Source organism: Phasianus colchicus, chromosome 24 (assembly GCF_987193195.1).
Source record: "Phasianus colchicus chromosome 24, bPhaCol1.hap1.1, whole genome shotgun sequence".
NCBI classification, from domain to species: Eukaryota; Metazoa; Chordata; class Aves; order Galliformes; family Phasianidae; genus Phasianus; species Phasianus colchicus.
This window is the reverse complement of record NC_143459.1, coordinates 3982667-4007516: the sequence shown is the minus strand read 5'-3', so window position 1 is coordinate 4007516 and position 24850 is coordinate 3982667. Positions and strand designations below refer to the sequence as shown.

General features: G+C 46.0%; 1 long non-coding RNA gene across 2 annotated transcripts in view; it reads left to right on the top strand.

The window, feature by feature from the left end:
- LOC149915130 (uncharacterized) overlaps positions 1-24850 on the top strand; it is a 218773-nt gene that overhangs the window by 83347 nt on the left and 110576 nt on the right. For both annotated transcript variants that reach the window (XR_016459678.1, XR_016459679.1), the window contains exons 3-5: positions 5978-6202; positions 7301-10018; positions 20015-20840. This is a non-coding gene — a long non-coding RNA (uncharacterized LOC149915130). The remainder of the gene's footprint in view (positions 1-5977; positions 6203-7300; positions 10019-20014; positions 20841-24850) is intronic.

The window sequence follows — 24850 nt, the reverse complement described above, 5'->3', positions numbered from 1 at the left end:
CAGTTACTGAGTAGCTTCACACCTTGCAGTCAGAACCTGATGGTCATGAGGGATGCATCCTTGTTAGCCTGAGTCAATGTTGTCATCTGTATTTCCCTTTCTTTTAGCTCTCCGCATTGATTTTGTCAGCTGTTGACCTTTTAAGATTTATCCATTAAAATTTTTAAGACCCTGGAGTGGAAACGACTCTGGGCACAAACCTAACATGGAGCTGTTTGCTCATCTCTCAGTATGGGAGCAGAAAAATAACAGCACATAGGCAGAGACCTCCAGAGAGGTGCAATAAAACTGTGGAATCGTCTTGTAAACCAAAGAAGAAATCTCTTCTGATAACATATATTTGTCAGCTTGACGTTCTTTATTACTCTTCAAAGTCCAAACTGTAATGGGGACTTTGGGGCCAGGAGGCTTAATGATGGTAGGTCAGGGCTGGGTCAGGAGTTCTGTGCCCTCAAGGCTTCTGGTGCTGCTTTTCTGCTGCTCTGTGCATGGAAAAGAAGAAATGGAACAGAAGAGTGATGATATTATAAAGAGTATGTTAGACTGCTTCTGGCTTTTCCCTGATCAACATGCACCCCTACTAATGGCTCTCCCTCTACTCTTCCTGAGTCATGTTGGATGATGAAGTGCTTGCTCACAGGAGTGGGGACAGGCCTAGAAATAGTAATCAGGATCCCAGCCTGGCGGTGGGCATTAATTGCTTTGGCAAGGTGATGCTATGGGTTTTAGTGACAGAAGCAGTGAACCAGAACAGATTTTCCTGTAATACCAAGATTTTCAAATGTTTTTGCAATTCATGAAGCTGTAAGCACTGAGCACTGCTCAGCATAAAACGTCCTTTATGAGACCAGGAGGGTTTGGGTTTTTTTTTTGCTCCCTCTCTTTCTTAAAGAAAGTGTGAAAGGCTGCTGAAACTGCCCCCAGAGTAGGGGAGGCTGAGATTCCAAGAGTAAATCAGAAGGCCCTGCATGTGGCAGGGGGGTTGGAGATTCAGGATCTTTGAGGTCCCTTCCAACCCTGGCCATTCTGTGATTGTGTGAGAGGAGACAGCAGTGGGGTCAGTGATAGTGACAACAGAGATCAGTGCTTGTGTGGGTGCAGGGGAAATGCACTGTGCTCCAGACAAAGTGCCAGTGGTTATAGGAATATTCTCTGGAACCCTGAGCTGAGGCATGGTGGGCATCAAAATCCTGCTGTGAAGGTGCTGCTCCCAGTGCTCCACTGATGCTACTGGGCAGTGCTGGCAAGGGATCCCTGCTGGGTTTGAAATAGGAGTCCTGGAAGTGAGATGTCCTCTGTGCTCAGTGTCTGTGGTACGAGGGGAAAGATTAAGGGATCAGGTCCTGCAGAGAGCACTGAGAGCTTCCATGGGGCAGAACTGGAGAATGCTGTGGGAAGAAGAGCCATCAGGCTGTGCTGGGGAAGCTTTGGGTGAGGGTTACTGTATGACTCCCTCAGGAAGCTATGTGTCCCCACGTGGAGCAGTCACCACATTTCTGCACCTCTCATCCTGTTCCTGCAGGACGCCTGGGATCAAGTCCCTGTCCCATTACATCTGCAAGTGTAAGTCATGAAACACAACAGGAACATCCAAAGTAGGCTTCTCCTGTCTGTATGTCCCTCACAGGGCTGGAGGATTTGCAGGTCAGCCTCCATCCTGTGTTCGGTGTGGCTGCATGGAGAGCTGAGCCAGCTGTGGGGCTGCAGCATCCTTCCTCGTGTGCATTCAGCCAGAGATCCTGAGCCTTTTACTTTGTTTGGAGTGAGAGCCACGACACAGACAGAAGGGCTGGATTCACGTTGCACCTTCATGTGTTCTTATCCTGGAGAGCACATCCCTGGAGGGAGAACCTTCTCAGTGTCCTGCCTTTCTTCTGTGGGTGTGAAGGAGTCTTCATCTCCACACCAGCTGCATTATTCTGGAGGACTGCATGGACCATTTGCTCAGTATACCTCAACATGCTATCAGCATTTTTGGAAACCTAATTTCCAGTATTTCTGTGGCGATATCTGTGCACCAAGCAAGGAATAACTAAAGCCTTTTATCCCCTTTTAATCACAGTAAATCAATGCACCATAAGTGGGAGGTTTAAAACCAATTTTTTATGCACTGCTGCTTACGTTGAAAAGACTCATTACAACCCAAATTAATCAATATAGCCTGTAACTCTAAAGTAACTCCTGGATTGAATCAATGACATTGATGAGGATGGGGGAGTGGAAAGATAGAACAATGAGAGGAGTGGGAAGGCATTAAGCAACACAAAGCCTCCTTGAAATGTTTTGCCTTACTTTTAAGACAGAAGCAGCCTCCTTTGGTGTGTTAGGCTACAATGTGGAAATGATTTTTCCTGCTGTAGAGGTCTCTTTTCAGGTGAGATATTGCTTGGGGACCACAAGAGGGCAATGGAGATTGGAGACAGAGCCATGGCCAGGCGTAAGCTCAGATGTTGTCTCCTTCCCCTGCCCACCCTTCTTCGCTGCACCCAAAAAGTGCCATCCCCACCATGCAGAGAGAAAGATAAAGGGTAATAAGAGCACTCTGTTTTCCAGGGCTGCTATTTTGTAATCAGTGAGACATTATTACAAGTAAAACATATGTCTGCTATGTAGCTAATGCTATCTAAATCGCATCAAGCCCCTAGCAGCCTGCGTGGTCTGTGTATGTATTCTCAGAAAGGTGTGTGGAAGCAGTATTGATTTTTTGACTAAGTGTCCTAATGAAATACAAATCTGCTGTCATTTAGAGAGCCATCTGTCATGATGAGAAATAAAAAATGCTACAAGCAGAACAATAACTATAATTCAATTTGTGAATCCAACTGACTCTCAGCAGGCAAAAAGCGGCCAGCCCCAGCCCTTGGCTTTTGGGATTGGTTCTGTTTGCTGAGCTAAACTTGTCAGAAGGTAATAAAGAAGTCAGTCAATAAAGTATTAAATAAATTTCCAATTATGGGTAAGGTACCTGTTGCAGAAGACCTCCTTTGTGCAGTGTGGCGATTTAAAATCCATCTACATGGCTCAGGTTCTCTGGCAAGTGGCAGAGTAATTTAATGCTCGTGGTGTTATATTGTCCAACATAACTGTAAACTACTAAAAAAAACCATGCACGACTGCTGAGCAGGAAACTGCTGACAGCAGGTTAATGAAGAGGTCGTTTTCCTAATACCCTCCAGACCACTGGTGATGCGGGCCCACCCTACACGAGAGCTTTCAGGAATATTTGTCCAAATTAACTTCTCAAGTGGGGCGGTTAAACCATATTAGCCACCTATGTGGACGTGCTCATTCAGAGTTAAAAGGGACTTCATTCTACTTAGCTTTGCTCTGTTTAAGTTCTGGTTCATCAGAGCACTCGAGTGTCTGCTTACATTGCTGGGGGATGCTCTGATGGGGCTGGAAATGAACCTTATCTTACCTATAGGGAAGTGGTTCATTGTCTCTGGGCCTGCATCCCTTACTCTCCAGTGGGTCCATAATATCTCATTTTTTGAGGCTGGGCCATTTGTGTGTGGGAAACACCACAGACTCTTAGAGGAACAGGTGCTGGTGCTTGGAGCTGTGCGTTGAGGAGCAGGGAGCAGGGAACAAGGCCGTGTCCCCAGGTCAGTGAGCAGTGCACAGTGTGGATGCAGCACATGGACCTTCCCTCTGCTCCATGCCCAGGTGTATTTCCTGAAAAAAACAACTTGATTCTTTCTATAGAAGAGCCAGATGAGAGCTAATGTGTACACAGTGTAGATAAAGAGGGGACCAGCAACATGGTGCCGAAGAAAAGGGGGGGAAGCAGCTTGATTGTCACACACTCGAAGCAAACATGCTGTAGCCACAGGCTGATTCTTCTCCATTCTCTGCATCGCTTTATCCCCTCCTTCGCAGATATCTGTGCTTTGCAGAGTGCTGCTGCTCGGGCCATGAACCCCCTCTGAGAGCCCCAGATGGGGTCTAGTGAAAAGCCACGGCTGTGTGCAGTGCTGCATTGTCTGAGATAATATATGTCCAAATTATTTTTTTTGGAACCTTTTCCTAAAGTCTTTATCTGCCAGGCTCCAGGCTGTGGGATCGATGTGCTCCTGTGTACTCATTCACTTCCCATCTCTACAGCTTTTCTCCGACAAGGGCTGTGCTGGAGCTGGGCTGTGTCAGCCCCTGATAAGCCAGGTTGCTGTTTGCTCTGACAATCCTTCCTCCAGAATGCCCTGTGTAATTTTGTGGGTATCAAAGTTCATACTCTCTCGTTGCAAAAAAAAAAGATATTTTTGTATTAATTGAGGGTCTTTTTTCATCCAAATGATGTTCACTATTAATGATCTAGCATCTGGCAGCAATCTAGGCTGTTATTTATGAATGAACCAACTGCTAAAGGTGGATTTGATGAATCTTCCTGTGACAGAGGAAGGCTCGGGTCTCTGAGCACTGGGCTGTCATGTGTTTGTGCTATTTCAGCTACCTGGGGCTTCAGTCTAGTGGAGCTTGCTGCAGAGTGTTCCTCTGCCTGGAAGACTGACGGGAGCAATAGAGCAAGTATAAAAAGGAACAGAGCAAAGTGGGGAAAAAATAACTCGAAAGGTGCTTTGTAGAGACTCCACTTCCCCCAGCTCTGGCAGGGAGGAGGCGTTGCTAATGAGAACCTCTGCCCGGTTGCTTTGCAGCTGCAGGATGGAGCTCCCAGAGCCCTGGGATACTCAGGAAGAGAAGCAGAGCCCTGGCTGGAGGAGCTGCTGAGAGGAGCCTCACCCCGTGCTGGGACAAAGGCCAGGCTAGTGCTGAGCTGTGCCCCTCTGCCTGACCCCGGTGATGCTCCATTGTGTGAATGACTGCTCTCTGGGTGCCATTGCTGATGGGTTTTTGCATTTAGTGCACGGATCCCCAGGGCAGCACAGCTCAGCACAGCACAGCCAGGCTGCGGTGCCTCCCCCAGGAACAGGAGGCAGAGTTGGGTGTACAGCTGTACCAGGGCTGGAAACTTCATTTAATTCTCTGCGTTGTTTGTAAATATTTTACTGTCTGGTATTAAGTGAGCGTAATTACTGCAGCTTAAAGATGAGGGAGGCTGTTTAATGGGGATGCTGTCAAAGTATTTTCTCGTAAGTTTCAAAAGCTGTTATTTTTTCTCTACTGTTGTTGGTAATAATCCCTTGAAAGCTTGGAAGTGAAATGTACTGCCTTCCTCTGCAATTGTTTTTCTTTGTTATGTTTCTCAGACAAAGAGTAAAACATGAACTTTCAGTCTCAATTACTTTTATTTTAGATTAAAGGAAATAAACAAAGAATGAGCAAATCTTAAACTCTGGGAGGGCGAGCAGCCACATCTCCTCAAGCCACACTCCTGCTTTGGGAACAGCAGAACACAGTGCCACAATGCAGCTCTCAATGACATCTCTCTGCTGGGTCTGGTTTTCTGCCAACCCCAACCCCTGCAGGGCAACTCACACCAATGAGGAGAAAAACTGATGTGTCCATCAGCAGCATCCTGTGGGGATGTGGTGTGACAGAAGGATCCTGCAGTGCAGTGTGAACATCATCACAGAAAGAGGAGGGCTTGTGGTTTGTCCAGCCCCTGGCATGCTGGTCAGGAGAGTGTTTTTGTCTGTATCAGAACAGCATCTTCAGTGTGTCTGAGTGCCTGCTCATATGATGTTCTAGGCAGCTTCACAGTGGAGCTACTGGCAGCGCTCCTCCAGCAGTCCCCCTTCTCCTGCTTTGTAATGACACTTAATTCCACAAACTCCATCTGCAAAATGCAGCTCACAGTGGGTCTGTGTTCCTGGAGATGGAGTTGGAGGAGTGATGGCCACTTCTGCATCAGATCTCAGGATGGTTTTCGCAGGAAATTAAAGCACATAATTTAGTGGAAGATAATCTCTCCTGCACTGCAAACATTTCTTTATTCTTATGGAGATAAATATTCAACGTAATTATCTGCCAAGTCCCAAACAAGATTCATTTTGTCACTGCATCTCTCTGTTCCTCCCAGCACAGCATCACCAGCATCTGCCCAGCTGCTGCCCTGGGTGTCACGGGGTGCTCCAGATGTGCAGCGAGCAAAACCAAGGACTTCAGTTCTGCAGGACACTGCAAGCTTCCTGACCCTGCCCTGAAAATCATCTCGAGAAGCAGGTGTGATGTGTCTGACTGTGCAGAGAAAGCAGTTTCCTTACTTTCCCTGTTACGTGGCTGAATGGAGGCAGTGAGAAGCCTGGTGGGTACTTTCTGCTGACAACAAAACAGCTCAGGCTAAGAGTGCTAACAGTAGGGGTTTGGTTTGTATGCATTAAGTGGAAGATAACCATCCCTCATTAGAGGTTCACAGTCTGCCTCTCTCTCCCAGTCTCCTGACAGCCGATGTTGAAATCCCTACAGACAGTCCAGAGCTCTTATTTCTGGTACTCGGTTTTCTTTAAACAATGTTATTTCCATGATTCTTTTAATAAGCAGTATCTTTGCTTCTTAATTCTAGTGTCAGAGACAGGCTTCCTCCATTTGCCAGAGAACTTTTTGTCTCCTTCTAACTTTCTCCATGCTTTTGCCATAAAATCTAAGCCAGTGATTGGCAGCCCAATTTAAACTCATGTTTAATATTGCAATTGGGAGTGATATTTTGTGTTTGCTTTTTGAAGTGTGGAGAAAGGGTAGTAGAATTTGCCTTCTTGCACTCATTTCACCCACAAAAGTGAAATTTTGCTAGCAAAGAAGAAAAAGAAAAGGGAGGAGGATAAGAAAGAGCTGAGATTAACATCCTTTAAAATGTCCCTGTTTACTCCTATCGTCTCAGAGCTAACTTTAAATAGGATAAAATGATCCTTTAATCCCCTTTATCTTCTTAAGAGCTGCTGTAAAAGATCTACTTGACATTTGAGAAATGGAAAAAAAAAAATAGAAAGGCTCATAATATTCATCAGAAATGGTGGATGGTAAGATTTGAATTTAACAAAACGTGAAGAACTGGATCCTCAAATGGGAACACGTTACTGTAACTTCTGCTGAGCAGCTCCAGCAGCCCAGGCTGTTGCACACAGCAGGCCTGCTGTGCTGGGCCCATTTGGGTGAGTTCAGCTCACACACACTGGAAATTCATCTGATGCAGTCGCCTTTGCAACACTGGTAAGGCTGGGGTACTTTACATGCTTCAGGAGCTCCCAGTTGGCATCAAGTCTCTCTCTGTGCTGTTTGCTGTTTTGCCTTTAAAAACCTGGCATCTCTTGCTGAGTTGTTATTTGCAGCCTCGATTCCAAAACATCTGTTTAGTCTTGAATAAATATGCATTCCAGTTACTTAATGGCTTTCTCTCAATTTTCAGCCCAGAAAGAGTAATGAATCATGAATAAGTTATAAGGAGCTACAGCATGGAGACCTCTAAGCAATGTATCCTGCAATGTATTGCCTTGGCTATCTTTGCCCATCTACTGAAATGCTGCAAGAAAAAGAGGAAAGCCTTTCATTTGTTGTTGCCCCATTTGCAGTGAGTAATGAAAGAATGACATCCACTAAAAGCCAAGGGATGTCTGCTCCAGAACGCTGAACTCCCCGTGATGAACTGCCCTCCCCAGCCATGCTGGGGCTAATGCTTGGGATGATGGATCTGGACTTCCATGGGCTCATAACTCACCGCCGTATGAGAGCAGTGGTAGAGTTGTTTAAAGGAAAATAGACTTACCTGAACGCAGCACAAAGAGGCAATATGACTCTGCCTGGCTAAGAGTGCAGACATTTCATGGCAGCTTGTATGAAGACATCCTTCACTGGCATGAAACCTCCGAGACAAGGCAGCACAGGTCTTCAGAATGGGCATGAGCTGGTGGCCGGGATGCAGCAGCAGGCATTAAGGGACCAGGAATGGGATTCATATGTTCAGAAAGGATACCTTTTTCAAGTACTGTGTGTGCAATGGACTGTCTTTCACTGGCAAACAGCATTACAAACCACAACAGGAGTTTTCTTTCCAGTCTAGTTACTGTATCATTGATAACAAGAGGAAAATCCTAATGTCATCCCAACATACTCAGTGTTGAATGTATGTCTGTCATTTCCTGTTTGTTAGCTTCTTTTCCAATAGTGAAGTACCCAGGGTTGAACTTCACCTACCGTGCTGTGGAGAGGTGCAGTGCCAGGTTTCCACAGTGGGGATGCTGAGCCTCCAGCAGCCTGTGCTTACCTAAGGAGACACGAGCCAGGGTGTGAAGTTTTTGTGGGGAGCAATGGGACAGGAGCAAGCTGGCTAAATTCTAGGGAAGGCTGTTCAAGTCAGCTTCACTGAATGCCACCTACAGTTGTGCCACTTGGTGTAAGAAATGAAATGGACACATAAAAGCTTTTATGTAAGAACAAAAAAATTCCCAGCGCAGCAACTCTCTGCTGCTGCCTGTGTGCAGACAGCACATATGGAGTGCTGGAGGTCTGCGTGCTCCACCTTGTCTCAGCCTCTGTTTGCAGGTGCTGTAAGTGCAGTTCTGAAGGTATCTGATCTCTTGTCCCGTTCTGTTCAGTTTCTGTAGTGAAAAAAAGTACTGGAGTTTAGAATATGTGTTTGTTGTGTTGTTCCACGTCCTGGTAGATAACCCAAGCACTGCTCTACCTGTGTAGGAAATAATCCCCACAACAGACCTGTAAAAGCACAGATGGAGTTATCCTTGTCTCAGAAAGGAGAAGCAAGACACAGATTAAAAACCAGGTGGAAGGTGTGCAACCTGGCAAGCCAAGGTTTTTTCCTTCAACTATCCAGTTATGGCTACTTAGCGAAATTCAAAGCTGTATGTTTGGACACCAGGATGAGTTCACCAAAGCTGTACACTGGTCTGGAAGTGCATAGATCTCTTCATTAGACGCGGTGTCATGGAAATAGAAAAGTTCCTGTCAGCTGCACAGCCAAATGTAGGAGGACTGGTAATAGTTTGCTTTCACAAGCTCAGAGCTCAGCCTGGGCCAATGTTCCCTTCCAAGAGGCACAGAACATTTCTGACTAGATCATGACTGCAGTAGAGGTATAACCTGAGGTTATTCTGAAAGTCACCACCTAAACTTCTCATCCTGGATTTCCTTGTCTTCCATGCTGTCCAGCCCTTGACTTTCTCTAAAATAAAGCAGAACTAAAGCAGAAATCCGAATAATTATAATGGCATTGCAGGTATCCTTCCAGAGAAAGGGATTGATTCTGCATGGGAAACAAGCATTGCTCTTAGCTCAGGAGAACCCGTCCTTTGTTGCAGTGGTCCTTGTAGGGTATGGTTCAGGCACTCCAGGAGCTTCTTCATCCTCTAAAGGCAGATGAAAATAGCCTTTCTTTATAGCATTGTGCACAAATGGAAAGGAGTCATAGCTTGGAACCTAGAAAAAGCTGAAGAATTTACCTGAAACAACTTAAATAAGTTAAAAAGCTTGCTTCCAAAATGAAATGGGATTCTCACTCTTGAAAGACAGTGCCACAGAGCTCTTTGGCCAATTCCCTTCCTCCTAATTTGGTAGACTCTGATGGAGTCACCTCTTTGAAGGAGTGTTTATTGCTCGGTTCCTGGTGCTGTTCTGCACTGAAGTGACTGCAGATGGATGGAGCAGAGGCAATGTGGGGCTTTGAATCTGATACCAAGCAAATATTCTTCAAGATTGTTGTGGAATCTCTTAAATGTGAAGCGTGCTTTGTTACAGTTGATGATGGAAGATTATAATGGGAATACAGAAAAGCATGGGGAATTTGGAAACCCTAGCACAAACTGAAGTGGTTTCAGAATTCTATCACAAACGACTTCTATGTTTATGTTAATTCCTGTTAGGAGCATAATTGCTTCAGTTCCTTGGCTCAAGACCAGAAGCAAGGCCCAGTGATTCCAACCAACAAAGGCATGTCACAAATAGCATACAGGCAGTGTAAGCTGTTGGTGAGCAACCTTCAGGCTAAAAAAGCTGCCTCTCCAAAGGACTCTGTGAGACATCCTTGAAGCAAACCCCTGTGGGAGAATCACGAAGGATTATTTAAATGCAGGAGAAATCCCACGGCAGACATGAGGGACCTTCAGGCTGCAAGGTATCAGTCCATGGAAAAAAACTAAAGATGGGCCAACAGTGCGATGTTCTATCATTGAGACTAGGTTAAGAGGATAGTATAGAAATGGGAGAAATGCCAACTGGATGCTGCTGTAAACGCACAGACATTAGGAGATGTTGCTGGAGCTCTCAGTGCTGGTGCTAAAGCCCAGAGCAGGAGTCCCACCACAGGTATTTCTGGAGCGGCTGGAGCTGGAGTGTCTGAAACCACCACTGAAACTGCACCTCAGAAGTGCTTGACAGCCACAGGTGTTTGCTCTGCATTGAGCACAGTAGGTGAGAGCTGCCCTTAGCCATGGAGTTGCCATCACCTTCCAATTACATGGTGGTTGGCCAATTCCACGCTCCACTCCCCCTCAAACCAGATCCATATGGGGCTGACCTCTTCCCAGGCCATTTTTTACCCACCCAGCCTTTATATTGTTTAGAAGCAGTTACCACAGTGACCGTATTTTTGGTAATTCCACATTATTCAAGCCAGGGGCCATCATGTGATGCATGCTGTGTGCATAGCAAGCAGCGGGCAGATGTCTGAAAGCACCCTGCTGAGAGCCCAGCTGGACATGTTTGCCTTTGCAAGGCCAAAACGGGCTCTGATGACCTGGACACCACCTTGCTTAGGTTTAAATTCAAAATAATATTAAGATTTAGTGATAGTGAATGGGAGAAATGCATTTCATTTTCATATATTTTCCCTTGGGATAAGTTGAAAATATCTACCAAGCATCTGATATTCAGGAATAGCTTTTTCTGGCTCTTACATACATACATATTATTTTTGTGGGTGACTTTGAAGGAGCTCTATTAATATTGCATTCAGTTTGAATAATAATAGTAATAATAATAATAATAATATAAACAATAACACCACCACCATCTAAATTCCATTATGTGTGGGGAAAATAACTCTATCAGTTTCTGCCTGTGGGTGTTGCTTGTACCCTGCTTGTGCTCAGCCCCTGCTTTCCCACATCAGGATGAGTGCTGCAGGTCACTGGGGAAGGCTCCTGCCTGTGTGTGAAGGATTTACTTGCAACCTTCAGACCTTCTGTAAAGCATTTTCAGACTTCAAGGCTTAGCAGAAACTCCTCACACGTAGTTGAATATTTCAAGCCAATCCTAGCGGGTCTGGACATTTTGAAAAGTAATTTGGTGTGTGAGGAAGGCCCAGCAGAGCTTTCACAGGCAAGTGGGTTGGGTTCAGCTATTGCCTGAAAATGCAGGAAAGTTGTTTCAGTTGAAGCCATTCTCTCAACGCTGTGCAGTGTGGTGAAAACCTGTGGGTAAAGCAAGCAGTGCAGCACCTCAACCACGTGCCTTAATTACCATGGGTGATTATTTCACTTCAGTAGCTGGCTGTGTTTGAACACTCGGTGTGCTGCATTACAGAAGCAATTTGAATGCTTCCATTCATTTCACGAAAAGCTTCTGTGATGCTTCTCAATTATTCATGGTACAGGTTTCCTCCATCTGAGACACCTCCGTGGCTCCCAGCACCTCACATTGAGGTGTTGCAGTGCGGGAGCTGCAGAGCTTCTTTGTCATGAAGGAGAACAGCGCGGGCTGGGGGTGTTGTGATGCTGCCCCACGACAGCCCAAGGGTGCAGGGAGAGGCCAGGGAAAGTCCTGACCTGTGCTGCATAGCTCTGGTTTACCAGGAAGAGCTGGGGTTGCATGGGGGTGTTAAACACGGCACTGCCACAATGCTGAGACTGGCAGTGAGGCAGCAGCACAGTGGAGATGTGGGACGATGTGTGAAGGGGGTAATGTCATGCCAATGGAGGTTTTGATTGAAGATAACTGAGCAGAAATAGCAGAGAGAGTCCTGTCACCATCCGTGCTGTGGTAGATTGGAGGTGAAAAGCATCTCTCATGAAAATATAAAGCACGTGTATGACAAAATACAAGATATTGTATTGCATGCATGAGGGATGGGGCACATAAATCACGCTCCTTTGCCCTGCTAGAGCATGGCGAAGATGGAAGAAAGTGTCTGAAACAGAGGAACCACATCTCCAGGTTTGTGCCCAGCAAATGAGCAGGGCTCCTTCTGAACCCGTGCTTAAAGGGTGGGGGCTGGCATCTCTCATCCATCAGAGGCTTCTGAATTACAGATGAATCCAACCCAGTGCCTCAGCCTGCGGTTCATGGGACCTCAGACATGTGAGTGAATGCCCTGCATCACAGTGAAACGCCTCGCTTTCAGCAAATTGACATTTTGGAAAGAAAAAATATTTTATCATCGGAGTTGGAAGATGCAAATAAGTGTCTAGGGGGGTTTTTGGAAAGCACTGAAGCAAGTTGAGCTCTGACTTCTATTTTCTAAAATCTCATCTAGTTCCCAGCTACATCTTTCATTGCCTTTGAAAATTGGGTCCTTTATTAACGAGAGTTAAATTACATAATACTGAAGAAAGAATTTAAAATAATTACTTCCTAACCCCTTTTGCAAAGCCCTGAAGCACGAGGCTTTATTACCCTTATCTTAACTTTCTTAACTACTAATGTTTTAGCAGTTAGAAAATTATCCTTTCCCTTTTGAAAATCCAGCTGCAGTTATTATTTCCACATTTTTATTAGCCCTCCTTCTATTGATAATAATCGCACCATATTGAGGTGTTCAGGAGAAGACATTAAGGCCAATCAAGTGAATAATTCAACATTTAAAAAAAGTGGTCTGAACACAAATTTACACAATAGCCTGTGACAAAAGAATCTTTAGGGGACGATCAAATAAATAACACCCATTTTTCAAGAACACTGCAACACTATCAAAAGAATAATACAGACCTTTTTTTAATGGTAAGCTATTGCTATTCATGTATGTATGCAATTTGAGGAGCTGTGGAGCTGTGCCACATATTGGATGCTGCTTTGGGGGCAGGCATTGATCCCTGTGTGGTTGTCCTGGCCCCACGTATTGCTGTGCTTCTGAGGGCAGCTCCATCAGCTTCCCAAAGCTCTCTGTGGTCACTGCTTTGCTGTAATGACGCCTGGCCCATGCATTGCTCCTGTGTGCTGTCTGGCTGAGCTATGGGAGAGAAAGCAGAGCTCCCCTGGGCGCTGTTTGTTCCCTGTCACTGAGTAAAACTGAGTGGGTGTGAAAGCCATGGAACAAACATTACCCCATGCACGGGAGTGCTGCCAAATGGGGCTCGCTGGCCAGTGGCACCAAATGAGGAGTTTAAAATCTTTTTTTCAGTAAACACTTTCTTCAAATGTCTGGCTTGTTAGATCTGTGCAAAGCTTGCCCTGCTGGATAGTGTTTGTGCTTCTCGTTTGAAGGTGGCTGCATTTACAAACGCTTTTCCTGACTTGCAAGGTGACTATTAGTGCTGCCAAGGTTGTACTGAGTGCTGAACAATGCTTGGCTTATCACACGGCACTGCCCACATCAACACACCCAGGTCTGTTTTCTGCAGGAAGAAAACAGCTGGAAACGTTGAGTTAAGCAGTGGGAGGAGGAGGCTGGCGGGCTCTCTGCTCCCTGCCTCAGCTGCAGTGCACTGGTGGGGCTCAGCAGGGTGAGGGTGATGCTGTATGGGAGTGTGGGGAGCAGTGCTGGCCCTGTGTCCTCCCCTTTGGGAATGACACCCCACCCTGAGGCCCTCCCCTGCCAGATGGAGGAGAATGGGAAGCTTTTAGGATGGGAACTGCCTCACTGGTTTACACTGTTCTATTTCTCCATGCTATTGATTTATTCTTCCTAGATTTAGCTTCCATTTGCTGGGATTTTTTATTAGCCAAGAGTTAGGGACAGCAGAGAGCCATCTCCATCATCCATCCCCTCTAAGGCTGTCTCCTGTCCTGCCGTGCCTTGTTTCTCAGGAGGCAGTGTCTGAGATGAGCTTCTGCCTGTGGCACTTGTCACCTGGCTCCCTCTGCCATGTTCCTTAAGATGCATGTTCTGCTGATAAAACCCATTACAGCCCACATGAGCATTGCCTGTGTTATTTATTACTCTCTCTTAAATAATACTCTGAGATTTGGCTGCCCTTCTTACCACTGCTTAGCCTTCCATCTCTTGCTGAGGAGTCGGGATGCTACTTTTTGCCTCTTTTCTCCTAAGCTAAACTTCTTTGAAGGCTATAAAATAATGATTTGAGGGGAAGAGCGCAGGTGACAGGAAAGCATGGTACCTCGGGCTTGATTTAAAGACAGGGGAGGCAGCCAGAGCTACGAAATGGATTGATGTTGATTGTTTTATCCGATGACGAGAGTCTGGCTGCTCCTTGGTGAGACTGAGAGCCTGGGTCTGCGCTGGGCTCTGTACAAATCACGTCGAGAAAAATCCCCAGTTCTGAAGAACTGGCAGTATAATGAGGTGACAGACAAATGAGCTAATTTGTATGTGCTCAGAGGGATAATAGAGCCTGCAGGACCTCACTCCTGAGTCAAGGGCTGGAGCCAAAGGCACCTGGATGCAGGAGTTCTCCTGATGCACCCTTGGGCTCTTCTTTGCCCCGCAATGATACGAAGCAGTAAATTATCTCAGCTGTGCACAACATTATCTGCGTGAAGTGGCTTCAGGTCAACTTTTGGCATTGTGGATCCCGAGAGAGGGAGATGGGTGCTGCAAGAGGGGATCTCATGTAATTAACTCTGTTCGTGGCAATCTGAAGGTGGCACAGGGCTGTGCAGGGATGCCCCATTGCACTGATGGCAGGGCTGGGTTTGGGCAGGGGGCTGTAAGCTGGGTTCCTTTACAGGGGAAGCAGAGGGGATGGCTTTATGAAGATGGCTGAATTAATCAAATCAATAGTTTTAAGTGCTTGGTGCTTCAAGTGTTGGTTATAAAAGCCTGTGTAAACATAATATGTAAGTACTTGGTAATAGACAGCTTGTTCAAGGGAAATACATCTCCTGGAAGTTTGTGTACATATACTGCTTGTTTGTATACATAGTCATAATTCATGCCTTTATAGAGTGTTCAGGTATTAATCTACTGTAGCAATAAGACACAGTGCTGAGTGCATCCCTCCTAGCACCATCTGCTTGGGTAGAGGAGAAGACTGACTTAAGGAGCTGGCAGGAGGGCTGTTGTGTGTTTAGCAGCAAACACTGAAGGAAGCTGAGCTTTGTAGTGGGCAACGCTATCTACAAAGTAATTCAAATCTCATATTTTGTACTCTTATCACCTGACCATAGTGACATCATGTGCTCTGCAGGATCTGGCATTTTGAAGTGACCCCAAGCCTTTAAACCAGGCTGGACAAAGCCTTGGTGCATTACGGGAAGAAATCCTCCTTTGCTGGAGGGCTGGTAGAGCTCAAAGGCTTTTGCTTTTTTTGTCCTTGTGATTCTGAGCTCTCCTACTGTAGAATTTCATATTGATCCTGAGATGTTGTAGGAAGCAGGTTGTGCATGCTGTCAGTGCATGCCCAGCTGCATGTAGAGCAGGAGCTTATTTGTGTGTCTGCTCGGGCTGAGCCACAGGGTGTGCACAGAACTGCAGCTGGACTGGTGGCAAAGTTTGGGCTGAAAGCAGGAAAGAGAGGAGCTCCGACTTCACTCACCAGAAGAGCATTTAAGCCCATGTTTAAAGTTTAGCCATAAATACATAGGGATATTTTCAGAGTCATGAATGGAAGCTAAGCACCACGTTAGCTTTGATGGATTTGAGCAGAGCTTGGAAATCTCCTTGATCCCTGGGATTTAACCATGTGCTTGAAGTTTCAGAGCATGCTGAAGCTCTGCCCCCGCTCAGCTCCATATCCCAGCAGAGCACTGCTCCCAATGTCATCTCACTGCTCAGCCAGCCCTGCAGATGCTCCTCACCTCCAGGGAACGCCGGGGTTCTGCTGGGCCACGTCTGTCTCTGTGATTGCCACCGTCTGCTCTGACTTCTTTGACTGTCAAAAAGGTGTTGGTTTTCTTTTTTTCTTAATGTTTATTAAGAAAACTGATGTAAACCAAGAAGAAATGTTTTAAAACGACTCCAGTGTTATGTCTGCTGGCTGATAAATCAGTACCCTTATCAACTTTCCATGCATTGCAATGGATTTGGCAGAGGCTAGAATGAGATGAAAGCCCTTTATTACCCTCATCTCCAGATTTGTGAACATTCACACTCAAGGACAATTTCCCACACCTTATCTGGACAGAAGCGGCGTTGATTTAGCTTACATTAACCTTTTAGGACCTATTGGATTACATTGGATACATTTTGTTGGATAAGAATTTAACTCAAGTTTAGTCACTGCCATTCTTCTGGGCAGCCACATCCTGCAGTTCTGTATTAATCACAATCAGGCAATCTGCTTCCCAGCTTTTAACAGTGAAGTGTTTTTAATCACAATTTTATTTCTAAAATTACTGACCAATCCTCCCAGCCATCTTGCTCATTCTATATCAATTGTTCCCAGGCACATTTAACTTTGTTAGAAAATCTGTGCTGTGCTGTTTCAAGGCAACTTAAGGACATAATTCTCAGACCATCCTGCATACAATGTCCTGTACAACCTTGTTCTTCTGACCCACCTTGTTGTCATTTTATCGAGATTCATGGCTTGGCTTTTGCTTTGGAGGCTGGGGGAAGATTTTTGAAGATGAAGTCTTGTGATGGGTAGCTGATCTGTTTGCACAAAACCTGATCTGAGCCTCCAGATGGACAAAGAAAGCCTGTGTGCCCCTGCATGTCTGGTATGTGATAAGCAGGAGCCCTGAGTCTTTCCAGTCCTGTGGAGATCCTTTCACAAGAGCAGTGCCAGGCAGCTAGAGGCTCTGTGGGGACAAGCATCAACAAGTAAGTAATGCCATGGGAATGACTTGCACGCCTTCCTGGGGCGGATGCTACTTGCACAGCCTCAGCTTGCAGAGGGAAACATCCTCTCTGGTGTCTGAACTCAGAGTTCAGATCAGAGAAGAGCTGCTTAGAAAGGGAAATAACTGCTTCAGTACCAAACTACGGCCGGAGCCCCTGCAGCATCGCGCCTGGGGAGCTGCCCTGCTGTACCTGCAGCGTGTAGCAGTGCTGTGCTAACAAGGCAGGGGACCTCTGGCACAGGGCTGGCTCTTGTGTCCATTGCTTGTTAAAGGAACGTGTTTAAAACATGGCTGGGTTAACCCTGCATAACATTCTGCTTTCTGCTGCTCCATTCCCTGCGTTAGGACAGACCTGGACTTGCTGAGGCGATCAGGCTCCAGGGAATTGTGATGTTTGGTGACATGTATTACAGGGCCTCTGGAAGGAAGCTCACATCACTTGGGAGAGGAGGTGCTTCTTGTACCCCTGGGAACCAATTATGTCCATTCAGCTGGAAGTAGTTTTTTTGCACCGCACCGTTTTGTCCTGTTCAGTGTTTTGCAATTTGATTGATCGTCTCTTCTGCTCCTTTCCTTCTGCTTCTACTTCTCACAGATTAGTGGGGCTGTAAAAGGAGAGAAAACAGAAGAGGCAGCCCCATAAAAACAACTGAATATGGAAGACATCAAAGTAACACAGTGCAGGAACATAACTATAAGTCACTGGCTACAGGTGGCGTTGAAGATGTGGAGGGCTTGTTCTCATGGAGATTGTAATAAGAATAGTAAATGGCACAGTACTAATCCTGGCTCGAGATAAAATACTTGAAGTGACTCTTGGAAAAACAATGGGTTATGCTGAGAGGCAGAATGAGCCATAACTCTCACGAGAACCAGGAAAAACAGTTTGCCCTCAAATAACTTTGTATAACAACTTCTTTAAATATGTATTTTTTATAATTCCTGAGGGTAATAATTCTGCGCTTCACCAGTTTTGCCATTCCTAGCCCTCAAGATCTTCCTGGGAGTACCACACTGTCATCACTGCGTGTGGATGTGAGCACAGGGAGGTGGTGCCCACCAGTACTGCTTGCTGCTAGCGTGCTTTGGGTCCTGCTAAGCCCACAGCTGCAGAGTGGAGAAGCTCATGAGTTGAAGATGGAGCTGTTTGTGCTTGGACATCCCGTTGTATGGCTGACCACTGAAACTTTGGGGTCAGCTATCTGCGCCCATAAGAGTGAGTGGAGCTCACTGTGTGCACTCAGAACTGCTCTGGTGGTGAGGTGGGCGACTTGTGGCTGCAGCAGTGACTTCCAGACAGCTCGAGTTGCCTTCAGGAGGGAATTCTGCAGCACAGCTTGCTGAGGGCAGGCACTGATTGTGACACAAAAACTGGGAGCTGTCATGAAACCCCATGCCAGTCAAGGCTGTACTGTCTTTTTTCAGTGGCAATTATTGCTGAGATTCAGAAGCTTTGAACAGCCCTGCCTCGTTCTTTCTGCTGCCTCAAACTTGGTGCAAGGACAAATTGAAACCTTTGTATCTAAAATTTCAGTGAAGTATGAGAAACCAAAACAGAATGTACTAATCTTCGACTACTAAATTTATGGACTTGCTAGTATTAACCTTTTGTTTTATTACCTTTATGACCATACTATAAAATACAGCCATAGTAAAATATCTGCATATTTGAACTATGCTACCTGCAATGGTCTGATTTCTGGAAAGGAAGGGCCTTTCCTCTTGCTCTGAGGTGTCCCCAGCACTCTTGGGACACTGTTCCTATACTCCTACAGCCAGCACAGATGGAATTGTGATGGTGGACATCCATGGCTCTAAACATGGTTTCTACTCATGGTCTGGGAGGGCTGTGTGCTCTTGGCTGCCAGCTGCACATGCTAAGGTAGGCTGGGAGTGGTCTGAAGGGGATGATTTAGGAAAAGCAAGTCATGTAGTAAATTGTGGTGGGATTTTCTGAGCTGTGGTTTCCCTGATACATGACTGCAGGACTTCACTGTCAGCTGAGGAACCCATTAGAAGAGTAGATGTAAGTGCCAGGCTGATGGTGGATTTTGCTATCGAGCCTCTGGATGTTGCTGTTTACTACCAGCACTGTGCTGGTGCTGAGAAGCTCCGTTATGGACAAAGCTGTCCTTGCTGCTGGAGCTTCATCTCCTAACCTGTTCAGAGTGCTCCCTGCATTTGTGAGCACCCAGATCTCCTACAGATCACATCTGACTGCAGCATTGGTTGGACCAGGTCTTGCAGCCTTGGCCGGTGTGCATTGGTGCCCTTCAGAGCAGTGGTGAGGCTCCATACTATGCCAGAAGCACTTGCTGTGATAGCTGTGTGCCATTTCACACATGGGATGAGCCTCAGCACAGAATGTTGGGTGTTCTGTCCCTGGTGGGATGACAGCTGTGTGCTGGCAGTGCCATGCAGCCACTGCTGGTGTGCAGTGGAATGGCGTGGCAGAAATCTGCAGGGCAGCTCATTTTCTGTGTTTGCCATATCTCTATTTTACGGTGCTGAGCTCATTACAGAAAATGAGCTGTCACAATTCTTATCACCACAGCGTATGGGTAAGCAGAAATATATTTTTTTTGACAGCTTTTGGACATAATGGGGAATTCATACCTTCACCAAATGTGGTAAATTTGCAAGGGAAATTATAAGGCAAGGTGGGCTTTGCGTTATTCCGTGGAGCTGATGGGAGCACTTTGTAAGTACATTGAACAGCTTCAGTTGTGTTGATTAGCACTGATGGTGGTGCATCTAATGGCCTCATCAGAACTGCTTGTAAACTGATTGTCCTCCTGGAGCAGTTAGCTCGGAGCTTAAATGTGATGATAGCATCTATTCTGCAAGCACCTGGCTGTGTGGAGTAAATATAGCAGTGCTGAGTGCTGGAGGTACTGCGAGCTGATCTGCTGCGATCCCTGAAACATGGATCTGTGCCTCCTAAGGGTAGTGGCACCGTGAGCCTGGTCCTGCACACTGCTCCAAGGACAGAGGGAAATTCCATTGGCAGATTGCATAGTTTTATTTTGTCGTCCAAGGTCAGCACAGTCCTAACTATTCTTATATCAAAGGGAAAAAAGTAGCCCCCAAAATACTAGACTAGATGGAAATAAAATGGTTATGAATTTTTGTGATAGCATCCAAAATGTTCCCCAGCATTTTTAAGCTCTGAACCAGTGCACCAACCTGATGGTGGTGTTTTTCCTTGCAGGTGGATTGATGAGCTCCTGAGCCAAAGACATCCCAGGTCTGAGCAAGGCAAGAGCTCCATCCCTGTTGTGTCAGGCCGAATGGAAGCCAACACTTGCCATGAAGTAAGAAAATTTGTTTCATGCCATGGAATGTTGATACTAAATGGAAGGAGGGGAAGAAAAGAGCACACATCTGCATGTTGGAAAAGGAGCGGTTAGCTACCTTCTTGCATGTGCTGGCTCTCTTTGAACACCTCCATTGCCACCTAAGAGACAATGTGGAGAGGTGCTTTGTCCACTGCAATCTGTTCCTGCATGGGATGACACTTGGATGACTGGAGCATGCTGGAGCCAGGTGAATGATGCCCAGGGCTTCCCAGGCTTGGAGCTGTTGCCAGCTGTTGGGCTGCTGCTCTTGGATTCACAGAATCATAATCACAGAAACACAGAATGGCCAGGGTTGGAAGGGACCTCAAGGATCATGAATCTCCAACCCCCCTGCCACATGCGGGGCCACCAATCTCCCCATCTCATACCAGACCAGGCTGCCCAGGATTCCTGTACCTGCACCTGCCTGGTTGCTCCTGAGCAGAGATGTGCCTTGCTCAGGGAGCAGGTGATGTCAGCTCAAGGCAAAGTACAACAGGGTGGAAACAACAAAAAATGAGCTGAGAGAATGTTGTACTCGCACAGGCAGATCTCTTAACACTCCAGAATTAGTGACAGGCTGAGACCTATGCTGTGCAGGAAGGATGCAGGAAGAGGCCATCTGTGGAAGCAGTGGGACACTTGTCATCCCAGCGAGGCAGCAAGACAGAATCTTCTTCCAGCAAAAGCCAGCAAACAGTAAGTTAAACTCACTGAGATTAATGATGAACCAAGAGTATTGGTGAAATTGGGCTAAATACTAATGTCTTGGCTTTCAGGTAAGATAAGGTCAACATTTTGCTTTGGTTTTCATCACAATGTCTTAATTATTACTTCTAACCTAACTCAATTCAAGTAAATGAAGATTTTTAGGGGTGAAGCCTTGTCTGTCTCAGCCCTTGCTTGTTTTCTGGATCACAGAATCACAGAATGGCTAGGGTTGGAAGGGACCCCAAGGATCATGAATCTCCAACACTCTGCCACATGCAGGGCCACCAACCTCTACATTTAATGCTAGACCAGTCTGCCCAAGGCCCCATCCAACCTGGCCTTGAGCACCTCCAGGGATGGATGGGGCATCCACAGCCTCTCTGGGCAGCTGTTCCAGCACCTCACCACACTCTCTGTAAAGAACTTTCCCTGAACTCCAACCTCAATCTTCCCTCTCTATGTTGTTTTTCATTTCATTTTTAGTTTAAATGAATACATCCTTGAAGACTTGGCTCATAGTGGTAGGCTTCAGTTAAACTCTCCTGCAAGGCAGGAATTAGAGGAAAAATGCAAAATGTTTTGCAAATATCTTGAAAATGACCTTGCTAAGCAGAATTGTTGCAGGGGTGGGAACAGGACCTGGTGTTTGGCTTCAATGCTGGCTTAGGGCATGCACACTTATGCCTCAGTCTTCCTGTGCACCATCTGTACAACATCACATAACTGTCTGCAGGCACTTGTGGATAGGCACACAGTGCTCCCTCATCTCCTGCCCACCTCCTTGTCCCCATGGGGCTGTTTTCCTGGGGGACCCCAGCACTGCATCACAGACCCCTTGGGGGCTCCTGGATATGTCTGCAGCACTGGAGATACATGTGGGCTTTGTGTTGGTCTTCTGGGTTTTGCAGCACAACTGTGAAGGCCCTGCTGTGGCTTCTCCTCTGTCATACCTGCTCCTTGCATACCTTAGGAAACAGATTTCACCCACGTCAAGTCCAGAGCTTGGGGCTTTAGGCTGCAGATCTTCCCACATGAGTGTATGTGTTGGAATCAAGAGCTCACCAACATAATAAAGGAAGCAGGCTTGGTTTAAGATTTCTTTTCAGATTTCAGTTTGCTTTTGGTATTTTTATGTACATAATTTCACTCTTTCTTAAGCAGTAGCAAAACATGATTACAGTTGATTAAGCACATGAAATACTCTCTGTATTTTTTAAAAGACCACTGATGATGGAACTTCTTTGAAATCAAAGTGTTTCCTTTGTGTGCAGTACTGAAAACGTGGCTACTTTATTTCTTATTTGAATACAATTTGCTTTTAAAGATATTCATTTACATTAACAAATATTTAAATGAGACATCCAGGGAATCATCTGCAGTTCTCTGTGAGCCAATGTAAACACTGACTTTGGTGCATCAAATTATAACAATGTGTACATTTCTGGCTTTTTGCCTCCTTGAAGTAAGAGTGTCTTGGAAATCCTTTAATTATTGTGGAATGGAAAACCTGTTTTTCCTATCATCAGCAATTTCTTCCAACCCCAGTGAAAGCAGTGCTCCTTGACAGTTTGTTGGAATGGCCAATAGTCATCAAGAAGACCTCCAAACCTCACTTCTGTGGTAGATAAATGATGTTTGTTTTGAAAAGCGTTAATGTACTGACTTGACTTTGCTTGCTTTCCTTGCTTTTTCAACCTCTGAAAAGGAGAACATCCACCTGAGGATTTGGTAATTAGTCCCAATGGGCCACATGTACAGTTTTATTTCAAAGGAGAACTTTGATGCTGGAGAAAGATATTGAGAAAAACAAGGGAAAAAAAGGCTGCTGCTTCAAAAAGAAGCCTCTAAGTGCTGTGTGTGGGTTTTCTCTTGCCTGTGCACTTCCCTTCCCCAGTTCTGCCCATTTGGGTACCATTGGGTAAGCCATAAAAAAAATGATACGAGCCAGAAATTTTCCAATAATATATTGCCTATAGAAAGGCAAAGGGTGAAATGAAGACTTGTTTGAATGCCAAGTTTAGGTCAAGCAGCCAAAAGCCTTTCTACCTGCTCCCAACCTGGTGTTCGTTTATGACATTAAGAGCTCCTGGGTGAACTCTCACAAGTTGTGCAGATCAAAGGAGCAAGGCTGGCATGGAAATGGGGAGCAGCAGCAGCCCCAGAGCAAGGGACAGCATGGGACAGCCTCAGCCCAAAGGCAGAGCCATTGCCAGAGCCAGCTGGCTCTCATTGAGCAGCAATTGACAGTGTGTGTTCTGAAAGGATGTGTGTAACTTGTGATAGCCGTGCTGTGCAGTTGTGTGGGTGTGGGGAGGAACTACCCAAGTGATGCTTGGTTATTGTATTAATAAGCTTCCACACTTATTGCCTCTGTTATTTTGAGTTAATTACACGGGTGCCTAAATGTATCTCTCTTAAATCTCAATTAACGTCCTTTGCAATCAATTCATATTCAATTAACATACTGGGCTGATTAAATGTAAAGAGAAAGCTCATTTAGCTCCAAGTGCTCCCAGTTCTTCCTCTGCTACACGGGGTGTGAGGAAAACCTGCAGGGACTGAACCCAACAGCCCTGCTGCTCGCTGACTGTGCCTGGTACGAAGGTGTGAGATGTCTGCTGGGTGCCCAGGCCTGGGTAAGTCCATGCAATGCTCATCTTCCTGGGACCTCAGGTGCCTCTTGGCACAATCTGGAGGAGCACAGGCTGTAATGAAGGGCCACACCTGGTCCTACTTTTGCCTACCTTCATCTCAAGGCCTCATGCTGAGATCTCAGTGCTCCTGAAGGTGCAGGAGGGAGCGGGGCAGCAGCTGGGCTCCTGGTGGGAGCTGAAACGTCGTGGTCTGTCTGCCTTCCACGCTGCCTTGCTTCCTTCATTTGCAGTGGTGTATTTCTGCAGCATCTGCACTCTGCAAGGATTTTCTTGACACTTCACTGAATGCAGAGGCATCAAAGGTAGAAAAAAGTCTTTTGTCTCATTGGAGAGAAAGGCAAAACAATAAAAAGCCCAGTGGCTCTGAGATAAATGCACCACAGGTCAATAACTGAAAGTACTCCTGTGGACTACAGCTGGGTAGCACTGTTTGCTTTGATTTTGTTTTAACTCCTTTATGGTTTTGTAAAGCTCATGGAAGAAAAGTCATTTGGATTGCAGCACTGCTGATCTTTATGCCTGCAGAATGACAAACCAACAAGGCATAATGGGAGTGCTGGTTGCTGTGGCTCCTTGTGAAACAACAGCTCTCCCAGACAGCCGGGGAGGATTTCTTTTAAAGCTCCTTCTGAGCGAATCTCGTTCTTAGCAGTGCTGCAGTTTCCCTTTCCTGCTTGCTGCTAAATGTGCCTCCCAGCAACAAGACCCAGGGCAAACTGAGGAACTATTGACGAGGTGACCTGTAATTAAGTAGCTGAGTTTGTGTATGCAGAACAAAAGAGCTAATTATCTAGCAATCGGTTATTTGAAGGAAAACATTTGAAAGAAAACAGAGCTTTGGTTTGCTCTGCACTGCTCCAAAGGCTTCAGCAGGGCAGTGCACAGCCCTGTGCAGTGGGGACACACCGTGGGGAGCACTGAAGTGAAGGGAAGGAGCTGAGTCTGGAGGAGCTGAGCCTGCAGAGTAAGTCTTTGAGAGTGTCCAGTTTGCTTTCCTTCTGCCTCTTTTCTCCCTGTGAGGCACACAGATGTAAGCACTCTGCCTTATTTCCACGGTGTCTCTTTGCTGTTTGAAGTAATGTCACTCTGCTTCCAGACACGTGAACGTGTTCCAGGAGAACCTGCTGGAACATCCTCTGCAGATTGGGAAATGTGCATTCAGTAGAATGTAGCACCTTCCATTTGCAGAGCTGTTCTGTGCCTCCTGTTTTGGTATTCACAGAAGATAGTTGTGGTGGAAGTAAACATACACTTCATTTAAGGAAGTAACCAAGTGCTTTCACGTTTAATTCCTGACCAAGTTTATGTAAAATTAATTGCATCGCATGTTCTGCGTATCTTTTA